This window comes from Magallana gigas, chromosome 8, assembly GCF_963853765.1.
Source record: "Magallana gigas chromosome 8, xbMagGiga1.1, whole genome shotgun sequence".
Classification (NCBI taxonomy): Eukaryota; Metazoa; Mollusca; class Bivalvia; order Ostreida; family Ostreidae; genus Magallana; species Magallana gigas.
The window spans coordinates 2,058,445-2,070,710 of NC_088860.1; the positions used below are offsets into that span (position 1 = coordinate 2,058,445).

The window sequence follows — 12,266 nt, forward strand, 5'->3', positions numbered from 1 at the left end:
TCTTTTTATTAAGGTCTTCCGTTTTCCAACGGAAGACCTTATTGTTTTCGTTCGGTTTCTTTTTCCCTATTATTATTATTTTTTTTCTTACAAAATTTGTGCAGGCGATTTCTCGAAAATGGCTGAACCGATTTTCGTGAAACTTTCAGATCTAATAGATATTAATCCGAACTTAATATACATTTTTTTATTTTGATGACGTCATTTCCGTTCTTGAGAAAATGACGTTTTAACGATTTTCAGAGGGTCGGCTTGTCCAGGGATCTCCTCCTAAACGGTAAAAGATATTGAGTTCAAACTTTCAGGGATTGTAGACAAGAGATTGTAGATGTGCTATTTGGCGTTCATATTTGTCATGCTCAAAAGGCGTTTTAGCTCGCCTGGTCCCGAAAATTGAGACTAAAAAAACGTCGTAATTTTTAATGGTTTTCTTAGTTTGTCACTTTTCTGAAAAATATTTTGTTAACACTTGTAATACAAAAAAGATTTATTTTTACAAGACCTTTCATTTGATATCAAGAAAAAGGGGCTGGCCCCTCAAATTAAGGGACCAAAGGGCTCTAAAGTCTTTCATCTGTAGCCCTTTACTGAGTGATATTTTGTGAACAGTTATAGAAGCAAATATGTTTATCTTACAGTTATGTATCCAATAAATGCATGTGTTACGTAATTAGGTGTTTTTAAGGGCCAAAAATCCAGAATTTTGATCACCCATATCTCAGAAAGGAAAAATATTTTGAAATAAAGTATAGAAGTAAAGATAGTCAAAATGATGTACTAAATAATATGCAATTTTCAAAATTTCGTTAACTGGCCCTATAAGGAGTTAAGGGATCGGCCCCTAAAACGTTCTTTCCTATATATCTCAAGAACGGTAACAAATCTCTTAACACTTGTTAAACAAAATGTGTTGAGATTTAAATGACCTTTTATTTGATATCAAGAAAAAGGGGCTGGCCCCTCAAATTAGGGGACCAAAGGGCTCCAAAGTCTTTCATCTGTAGCTCTTTACTGAGGGATATTTTGTGAAAGGCTATAGAAGCAAATATGTTTATCTCACAATTATGTATCCAAGCAATGTAATGTCATGTGTTATGTAATGAGGGTTTTTTAGGGGTCAAGAGTCCAAAACTATGACCACCTATATCTCAAAAAGAAAAAATATTTTGAAATGCAGTATAGAAGAAAAGATGCTAAAAATGATGTACTTAACAACATGCAATCTTCAAAATTTGATTCAGCGGCTCCAATAAGGAGATAAGGGACCGGCCCCTAAAACATTTTTTTCTTCTAAGATATCTCAAGAACAGTAACGAATTCTAAACACTTGTTGAACAAAGCTCTTTCACCTGTAACAAAATACCGGTAGTATCTGGCCCCCTAGAATGTAGACCCTGTTTTTTTTTATTCTAAATCATGTTTAACTGTTAAATAGCAAAATCAAGATAGAACAAATTCTAAAATCAGACGGAAGACCTCCTCGTTGCTCGCAACGAGATCGTGTCTAGTTATTATTATACTTTTTCTTTTTTTTCTGACTCCTTTTTTGCTTCATAACTCAAAAAGTTTTCAACCGATTTCAATGAAACTTCTAGAGATTTTAGCAAGTTATCGTCCCTCCAAGATGTTAAAGTTTTAAAGACAACGTCACTTCCGTTTTGACGTTACGTCATTTTTTAAATTAAAAAAAAGTGATTTTGTCCGGGAGTTTTCTAAAAAACGCTTTAAAATAGAGGCTTGAAATTTTCAATGGTTATGATTTGGTCGATTTACCTCTGTAATGAGGCTATATAATAAAAATCCGTCACTTCCGGTCGAAACTGGAAGCGAATCAAATTTTTCGAAAAATTGAATTTTTTGATCAAACAAAAAACGTATACGTATTTTGTAGAGATTTTTAAGCTGAATCTAATGCTGAAAACCGTTTAAAATTCGGAGGATGCATTACAGAGATATCGGGGTTTAAAAACTGATTTTCCCGGAAATTTTGTTGCCGCGTTCTTGGTTTCAAAAATAGTGCAAAATTCACACTGAAAGTAACTTCTACTGTAACAATTCGTACTGGTCATAAAACTTTATATAAAACATAAAATTATATGCATATTGTATAGTTTGCAAAGCTGAATACAAAACTTAAATTCGTTTTAAAATCGGATACTGCATTGCAGAGATATCGGGGTTTAAATATTGATTTTTCCGGAAATGTGGATTCCTCGTTATTGGTTTAAAAAATAGTGCAAACTTCGCACTGAAAGTAACTCCCGCTGAAAAGATTTCGTACAGGTCATAAAACCGAACTCCTTTTTTATATAGTTAATCAGAGTGTTTATCGAAACGATTTCCTTACTTCGATCGATAATTACGTTGTTAGTTTTTATTAGTCTTATTAGTTTTAATCGAAATAATTATCGTACGATTCCCCATGTCAAGTCGCCATGTTTTGACCGCGAACAACAGCTGATAGCGGTGAGTCAGAAGAATGGCCTGCAAGACCGCGATAGTGGAAATTTCAGCTCAACTAACGTATGACAGATTATAAAGGTATGTTTCAATACAGGATATGTCGTATTGACTTTTTCTTTTCAAAGTGTTTGTGCACTTTTCAATCTAATCCGACATTCCTCTGACTCTAACATCCGCTTTTGACGTGCGAAACAATATAAAAGCGGGCATTTGCTTCTGAGAAATCTCGCGATATTATCTGTCCAATGTATTTTCACGTGTATGTTTTGCACACTACTCTTTTGAATTTCTATTTATTATTATGTATATGTATGTCTTATTTTGTATTGAACAACACACCACACACTGTAAAACAGTGCTATTAAAAGGGGTGGGGGTCCAAAGGCACACAAGAGTAGAAAGTTGTAATTAGAGTGCATGTTTGCATGATGATAACTTTACCCTAAATATTTGAATATAGCAGATCTTTACCATATCACCTCCACTTAATTAATGAATTAAAGAACTCGGACAGGCTTGTGCTTAATTAAATAAATATATTTGACATGGTAAATTATTAGTCTAATTAAAATTAGAACTTTTGTCTGGCTCGCCGTTATATATGATTATCGCCTGTGAAAGAGCATGTAAAACAAAGTGCAAGGTGAAAAGAACTTTAAGTTCAGATTTTAAGTTAATGTTCCCTGATATCTATAAAACATTCTTCTCAAGATTTGATTATTTCACAGAACATTGTAAATTCTTTGAGATTAGTTTATCTTTTATATATATTGAATTTTATTGATTCAGTTTAGGTAAACTTTACATGCAGAACACATCTACATTGTAAACAATTTTTACAGTAAGACAAATGTATGTAATAATATTTACTACATGTGCCTCAGATCTCTCTCTCTCTCTCTCTCTCTCTGCCATGCTTTTAATCTTGGCAAAGCATCACAGAGCAACATCATTTTGTGCATATCTCTATCTAGGAAAAGAAATCAACAATGCTTTAAATTTGAAAATGAGCATGTATTATCGTGCAATCCCTCATTTTTTCATTGTGCAACTAAAATCCAAAGCTTTGTAAAATTGTTTATGGAATTTTATACATACTAAACATGATATTGTTTTTAAAACCTGTCATTAATAAGAAAAGAGAAAAAAATCCTCGCTAAATTTATTTGCAAAAAAAAAAACCCAGTAGATTTCATTTTAAAAAAATGGTATAGCAGAAAATTATACTTTGAGGCTGTTCGGATGAAATACTGTAAGTCGTTTTAATTCCACCGTGTTAAAATTTCATGATTTTGACTAAAGTATCAATTGCGATGGTTTTAATTTCACGCTGCTTAAAAATTCAATTGATCAGAATAGAAGCATTTAAATTTCATAATATTTGGTTAAAGTGTTCAAACTAATGCTTCTTAGGAAAATCAAAAAATAGGGGGAGGGTATACATGTAAGGGTATTTATAAGTGATGTGATGCTTTTGTCATGATAATATCCTGTATATGTATGTAGTTTTGAATAAGGTTTCTTATTTAGGGAGGTTGAACAACAGTTGACCTCTAAAAGATTAGGTAAAGATGCTTTATTTATGGAGAGCCCTATAAATCTGTGTTAAATAAAAGAAAGTGGAAATGCTGGGTTCACTTAAATGGCCATATTTTTCTTAATCCTTAATAGAATTGGCAAAATGGGGTATACTTTTTCTCAGAATTGCATAAGCTTTGTAAGTTTAAGACAAGATGACTTTTTAGAGAATGTTGGTGTTAGTTTCAAGACTACATGGTATTTTCAGATTTCTCATTTAACTGTAATTTTGAGTGGATTTTGTACCAAAAGTAGTCTATTTTGGGAAAATGGATGATTTTGTTGGTTATATATGTCATTACATGATTTATTAGCTATAATATACAAGGGAAGTAAATCCCTTTTAAATGTGTAGAATGACCACCACTAGAGTAAATTGGCTTAGAAAGTAGGTATTTCCTATCCTGATGACAATTAATAGGCTTAAGTTAATTACCGAGATAAGAATTAATACTGCACAGTAAAAGGGTTTTGATCAATTGAATTATTTAAATTATAAATTTGCAGCAATTTTGCTGTCTGATTTCATGAAATAACATTAAGCAACCTGACTTATATAACTCAATTTTTTTAAAACAGCATATTTTTCTTTCAAATAAAATTCACATGTAGACAAATGCAATTATCAAAGTATACAATATGTCAAAAAACTCAAGTTCTTGCTCCTTCCTATCCAAAAGTGATATTTTAGATATATTAACAGAATTCAAAAAGCTACCCCCTCTTTCCAATTGTCTCCATTACCATTACATGTTGGATATGTAAATGTACATTTGACCTTGAAATAACATCTGCTATAATAATTACTCTCGAAATGACCAAGAAACAACAAATGTTTACCCTTTTATTGTATATATGCATCAAAAATGTAGGAAAACATGTAAAATTTGAACATTTATCATGGAATTCTCATCCGTCCCCAGGTACCCGGTTGTGTTTGAATTTCATTTTAATTAAGAGCAGACATCACACTTGTAGGTCTTACTATTTTAGCAAAGTTAAAAGGAGACTAGAAACCAGAATAAATAAGATAATCACTAAAAATGATTATAAGCTTACTGTTTCATGAAAACAAGAAATCACATGTATGGCTGCATGTCTTTTTGTGAAAAAAAATGTTACATTTCATCCATTTATCAAGAAAAGATCAATTTTCAATATCAGTGATGGTTGTTTTTAAATATGTGTGAGAAATGACTCAAGGGAATTGCCACAAGTTTCATAATATTAGGTTAAAGTGTTCAAACTTATGCTTCTTAGGAAAATCAAAAAATAGGGGGAGGGTATACATGTAAGGGTATTTCTAAGTGATGTGATGCTTTTGTCATGATAATATCATGTATATGTATGTAGTTTTGAATAAGGTTTCTTATTTAGGGAGGTTGAACAACAGTTGACCACTATAAGATTAGGTACAGATGCTTTATTTATGGAGAGCCCTATGAATCTGTGTTAAATAGAAGAAAGTGGAAATGCTGGGTTCACTTAAATGGCCATATTTTTCTTAATCCTTAATAGAATTGGCAAAATGAGGTATACTTTTTCTCAGAATAGCATAAGCTTTGTAAGTTTAAGACAAGATGACTTTTCAGAGAATGTTAGTGTAAGTTAAAGGCAGCAAGGGACAGTTTACGGATAAAGTACCCGTCAATATTTTTGTAAAATTGAGAGTTGGTGTACTTGAAGGCTTATGAGTGTTGCTAAAATTCATGAAATGATTTTTAATGATTATCATTAGTTAGAGGGATGTCTCTTGTTGAAATTGATATTCAATATGTAGGCCCCATATGTTAGGTACATGAGATTCAGAAGTAAAATGCGAAACCTGCGGCTATGACTGTTGTGTTGACTTTAGACAGTGAAAATGCAAGTTACAGACGGGAGGGTAAATAACACGATAAGTAGGTGGACGGGGCATTATAAACTATACACCGGTAAGTTTCTGACATGTGATGGTGCAACATACACATGGTACGGAAGGTCAACCCTTTGCAGGGAATTAGCTGGGGGAGGTCTAAAAAGCTGAAAAATCATGAAAAATTAGCAAAATATGGAAGGGTCAAAATCTCATAAAAACCAGTATGTAGAAAATTTAACAGGTTAATTGACAAGTAATTTTCTTCAGAAATTGGTGATTGGCCTTATAAAGAGTGAATTAAAGGTATTTGTGGTGAATGGGAACTGAGGAACTTCTAGTTACAGGGTTTCGAAGACACACGTCCCCAGGCTACAATAAAATGTATCAAAAAAACTGTCCTGTGCCATCTAATGTCACGTATTGGGATATGTCACACTATTTACACTGCATGGTCAGTGTATTTTTTTTTTCAGAAATACTATGCATATGTTAATGTAAACACAGCTATTATTAGTACCGGTACATGTATTAACACAGCTTATTAATTTTTTTAATTTCAGCTATTGGTGGCCACATGGTTTTTACCTGTTGATTCTTTTCAGCTCTTGAGGTTAACCTGTCACCTCTACCCACATGCATATTCCTTAATGTGTTCTACAGACTATTTACCAGTAATTCAAATTAAATCGGATAATTCATGAACAGTTACTGTAATGGAACTTTAAGATAACATCATGCCTTGTTGTGGTTTGTGTTTCATAAGAAATTATAACAAACAAAATTATGGCTGTTCAAAGTAATTTACAATTGTTAGCTGTGAAAAATTGTTTTTCAATAAAAGTATGCAATAATGTTTCCTTTATTTTGTTTTTAGCTCACCTGAGCCAAAGGCTCAAGTGAGCTTTTCTGATCACAATTTGTCGTTGTCGTTGTTGTAAACTTTTCATATTTTCATCTTCTTCTCAAGAACCACTGGGCAGATTTCAACCAAATTTGGCACTAAGCACCACCACTAGGTGAAGGGGATTCAAGTTTGTTTAAATGAAGGGCCACGCCCTCTTTAAAGGGGAGGTAATTGAGAATTATTGAAAATTTGTTGGTATTTTTCAAAAATCTTCTTCTCAAAAACAATTCGGCCTGAAAAGCTTAAACTTGTGTGGAGGCATCCTCAGGTAGTGTAGATTCAAGTTTGATCAAATCATGGTCCCCGTGGGTAGGGAGGGGCCACAAGAGGGGGATCAAGTTTTACATAGGAATATATAGAGAAAATCTTTGAAAATCTTCTTCCCAAAAACTATTAGGCCTGAAAAGCTCAAATTAAAGTGGAAGCATCCTCAGGTAGTGTAGATTCAAGTTTGTTCAAATCATAGTCCCAGGTGGTATGGTGGGGTCACAATGGGGGGAATGGATTTTTACATATTAGGAATATATAGAGAAAATCTTTAAAAATCTTTTTCTCAGAAACTAATCAGCCAGGAAATTGATTTTTCAGAAATTTTGATTCTGCGTTTTTGGTTTCAAAAATAGCGTAAAATTCAAACTCGTACCAAAAATAATTCGAATTTTGTTAAGTACTTTGACAGCTTCGGAATGATATTTTTGTTAAGTCGTTCTTAGAATCGTTAAGGTTTTTGTTAATTCGTACATAGTATCATTCGTATTTATTTTTATCTTTTACTTTAAGTTGCTCTTGTTATTGATTTAAACACTCTGCTTCTTGCAGGAACATCAAGCTTTACTCTTGACATTAACGGAAGACCCACTCGTGCATTTATTATACCTCAAAGTTTGTGAAGTTTCTTTAAAAACGTCACTTCCGTTTTTACGTTACGTCATTTTTAAAAATTTCAAAAAGTCATTTTGTCCGCGGCGTTTCACAAAAACGCTTTAAGATAGAGGCTTGAAATGAATATGTGTTTTGTAGAACTTATTAAGCTGAATCTAACACTGAAAGCCGTTGTAAAATCGGACCATGCATTACAGAGATATCGAGGTATAAAAATTGATTTTTCCGGAAATTTTGATTCCGCGTCCTTGGTTTAAAAAATAGCGTAATGTTCAAAGTAAAATTAACTCGTACATGAAATAATTGTGAAGTCGTACCGTATCACATTCGGATTTTTTATTGATAAGTCGTTCTTGAAATCAGAAAGGTTTTTGTTAAGTCGTACTTAAAATCATTCGGATTTTGTTAAGTCGTACCAGGAATAATTCGATTTTTTAAAATCTTTTTATTTTAGTTATCTTGTTATTAGTTTAAGAGCTCTGCTTCTTACAGGAACTTCCAGCTTTACTTCCGACATTAACGGAAGACCCACTCGTTGCTTTGCAACGAGCTTTGCTCTAGTTGTTTAAATATTTCTTTCCGTTTTCAAAAAATCGCTGACGAAACTTTGTCGAGAATAAGAATAACTAGAACTTTTTTTGTCTTCAACAAAAAGTAAGGGCTTTTCGACAGCCCCAATTTCCATTTTTTATTTAAAGTGTCAAAAAAATATCTCTAGTCTATTTCCAAATTTTCTAAACGCTTCGGTATAAACAGTTGCTTAAATTGGAATTTATGAGTACTGCAGTGTGAAAAGAAAGATAACTCCAGAATTTAACAAGTAGCTACACCTGTAATTTTCAGAAGAATATTTTCAAAAAATCATTCCAAAGTAAGTGTTCATTCCTTGGACGCAAAACTTGGTATGCTAAGAGTATTTGTGCTCTTCATTCTTAAAGCAAAGCGAGATAACTCTTCCAAGAAATAATTTTGAAATTTAAACAAGTTCTGATCTTTAGGCCCTTCAAACCCCCATAAGGAGTCAAAAAGTGGCCCCTCGGACCATAATTTTTTAATTGTACTCTTTATTCTGAACTATTAACCTAAAGGAGTTTGAAAATCGGATGAATAATAAAAAAGATACAGCTAAAGGGCTGTTTGTAATACTGATCCCTACAGCTCCCTTATTTTTCAAAAGTTCTTTTCCAGGACCTTTTCCGGTCTGCGCATTAGGTCCCTCATTGCAAATACCAAATTTAAAAATATTTGCTTCATAACTGTTTGAGAAAACGTTACACGCGTGAATTCAATTTAACATAGAAACTCCCATAGACAATTTTCATCGGCTCATAAAACCGGAAGTACTCAATACTTTTCAATGAAACTTGGACTATATATTAATTACTTCTATCCTATTAATATTCAGACATCAAAAAAAATTTTAAATGTCATTTGAATTTTTTTGTTTTTTTCATCCCCCCTTTTCTAAAGTTTAGGACTTAATATCTCAAAAACAGTAAGAGATAGAAAGTTTTCTACGCTCACAATTTTGAACAACTATTAATGATAAAGATAATTTTAAAATTTGAATGTTCTACATTAAAAAATAAACAAAGAATTGAGTTTCAAACAATTTTTGCAATTTTCCTTGTAAAAACCGGAAGTACCGGAACCGGAACTTATAAACCTTACATTTTATAAACTGATACATTTGCTGTAAGACCAATGTATACTTGTATCAATATTCCTTCCAGTTTTTAAAAAATCGCTGACAGAAATTTGTCTTAAAACTAGAACTTTTTTTGTCTTCAACAAAAAGTAAGGGCTTTTCGAGAGCCCCAGTTTCCCTTTTTTATTTAAAGTGTCAAACAAAAAATATCTCTAATCTATTTGCAAATTTTCTAATCGCCTCGGTATAACCAGGTTCTTAGATAGGAATTTATGAGTACTGCAGTGTGAAAAGAAAGATAACTCCAGAATTTAACAAGTAGCTACACCTGTAATTTTTAGAAGAATATTTTCAAAAAATCATTCCAAAGTAAGTATTCATTCCTTGGACGCAAAACTTAGTATGCTAAGAGTATTTGTACTCTACATTCTTAGAGCAAAGCGAGATAACTCTTCCAAGAAATAATTTTGAAATTTAAACAAGTTGTGATCTTTATGTCCTTCAAACCCCTAAAAGGAGTCAAAAAGTGGCCCCTCGGACCATAATTTTTAAATTGTACTCTTTATTCTAAACTATTAACCGAAAAGATTTTGAAAATCGGATGAATAATAAAAAAGATACAGCTAAAGGGCTGTTTTTAATACTGACCCCGACAGATCCCTTATTTTTCAGACGTTTTTTTCCAGGACCTTTTCCGGTCTGCGCATCAGGTCCCTTATTGCAAATATTAAATATAAAAATATTTGCATGATAACTGTTTGAGAGAACGTTACACGCGTGAATTCAATTTAACATAGAAACTCCCATAGACAATTTTCATCGGCTCATAAAACAGGAAGTACTCAATACTATTCAATGAAACTTTGAATGTATGTTAATTACTTCTATCATAATAATATTCAGGCGTCAAATAAATTTTTTAAGGTCATTTGAATTTTTTTGTTTTTTCATCCCCCCTTTTTTAAAGTTTAGGACTTAATATCTCAAAAACAGTAAGAGATAGAAAGTTGTCTACGCTTACAATTTTGTCCAACTATTTATGATAAAGGTAAATCTAAATTTTGAATGCTCTACATTAAAAATTAAACAAAGAATTGAGTTTCAAACAATTTTTGCAATTTTCCTTGTAAAAACCGGAAGTACCGGAACCGGAACTTCAAAACCTTGTATTTCATAGACTGATACATTTGCTGTAAGAACAATTTATACTTGTATCAATATTCCTTCCAGTTTTCAAAAAATCGCTGACAGAAATTTGTCTTAAAATAATAATAATAAAAAAAGACAAAAACAATAGGTCTTTTCGACCGAAAGTCGAAAAGCCCTAATTAAAAAATAATAAAAAAAGACAAAAACAATAGGTCTTTTCGACCGAAAGTCGAAAAGCCCTAATAAAACAGAACAAAAACAATAGGTCTTTTAGACCGAAAGTCGAAAAGCCCTAATAATAACTAGAACTTTTTTTGTCTTCAACAAAAAGTAAGGGCTTTTCGACAGCCCCAGTTTCCCTTTTTTATTTAAAGTGTCAAAAAAAAAATATCTCTATTCTATTTCCAAATTGTCTAAACGCCTCGGTATAACCAGTTGCTAAGATAGGAATTTATGAGTACTGCAGTGTGAAAAGAAAGATAACTCCAGAATTTAACAAGTAGCTACACCTGTAATTTTGAGAAGAATATTTTCAAAAATTCATTCCAAAGTAAGTATTCATTCCTTGCACGAAAAACTTGGTATGCTAAGAGTATTTGTGCTCTACATTCTTAGAGCAAAGCGAGATAACTCTTCCAAGAAATAATTTTGAAATTTAAACAAGTTGTGATTTTTATGCCCTTCAAACCCCTATAAGGAGTCAAAAAGTGGCCCCTCGGACCATAATTTTTAAATTGTACTCTTTATTCTGAACTATTAACCGAAATGATTTTGAAAATCGGATGAATAATAAAAAAGATACAGCTAAAGAGCTGTTTTTTATACTGATCCCTACAGATCCCTTATTTTTCAGAAGTTCTTTTCCAGGACCTTTTCCGGTCTGCGCATTAGGTCCCTTATTGCAAATACCAAATATAAAAATATTTGCTTCATAACTGTTTGAGAAAACGTTACACGCGTGAATTCAATTTAACATAGAAACTCCCATTGGCAATTTTCATCGGCTCATAAAACCGGAAGTACTCAATACTTTTCAATGAAACTTAAAATATATATTAATTACTTCTATCCTATTACAATTTTGTACAACTATTTATGATAAAGATAATTCTAAAATTTGAATGTTCTACATTAAAAAATAAACAAGGAATTGAGTTTCAAACAATTTTAGCAATTTTCCTTGTAGAAACCGGAAGTACTAGAACCGGAAATCGAAAACCTTACATTTCATAAATTGATATATTTGCTTTAAGACCAATGTAAACTTGTATTAGTATTCCTTCCAGTTTTCAAAAAATCGCTGACAGAAATCTGTCGAGAAAAATAATAATAATAAACTAGAACTTTTTTTGTCTTCAACAAAAAGTAAGGGCTTTTCGACAGCCCCATTATCCCTTTTTAATTAAATGTTCAAAAAAATTATTCTCTTAATTATTTCCAAGTGTTCTAAACGCCTTGGTATCCCCAGTTGCTTAGATAGGAACTTATGAGTAGTGCAATGTGAAAAGAAAGATAACTCCAGAACTTTACAGGTGGCTATATTTCTAATTTCCAGAAAAATATTTTCAAAAAATCATATTGAAGTAAGTATTCATTCCCCGGACACCAAATTTGGTATGCCTACAGTATCAATGCTGTTTATTCATACAGCAAAGCGAGACAACTCTTTCTAAAAAAAAAATTGAAACTTAAAAAAGTTCTGATCTTTAGGTCTTTCAAACCCCTATAAGGAGTCAAAAAGTGGCCCTTCGGACCATAATTGTTAAATTGTACTCTTTAATTTG

At 32.1% G+C, this 12,266-nt stretch overlaps 1 long non-coding RNA gene across 1 annotated transcript; it reads left to right on the top strand.

Annotated features, from left to right (window-relative positions):
• The first annotated feature begins 2,177 nt into the window (after positions 1–2,177).
• Positions 2,178–6,751, top strand: LOC136270949 (uncharacterized). Its single transcript, XR_010708803.1, has 2 exons — positions 2,178–2,541; positions 6,460–6,751. It is a non-coding gene; the product is annotated as an uncharacterized lncRNA (long non-coding RNA).
• Positions 6,752–12,266: the final 5,515 nt, after the last annotated feature.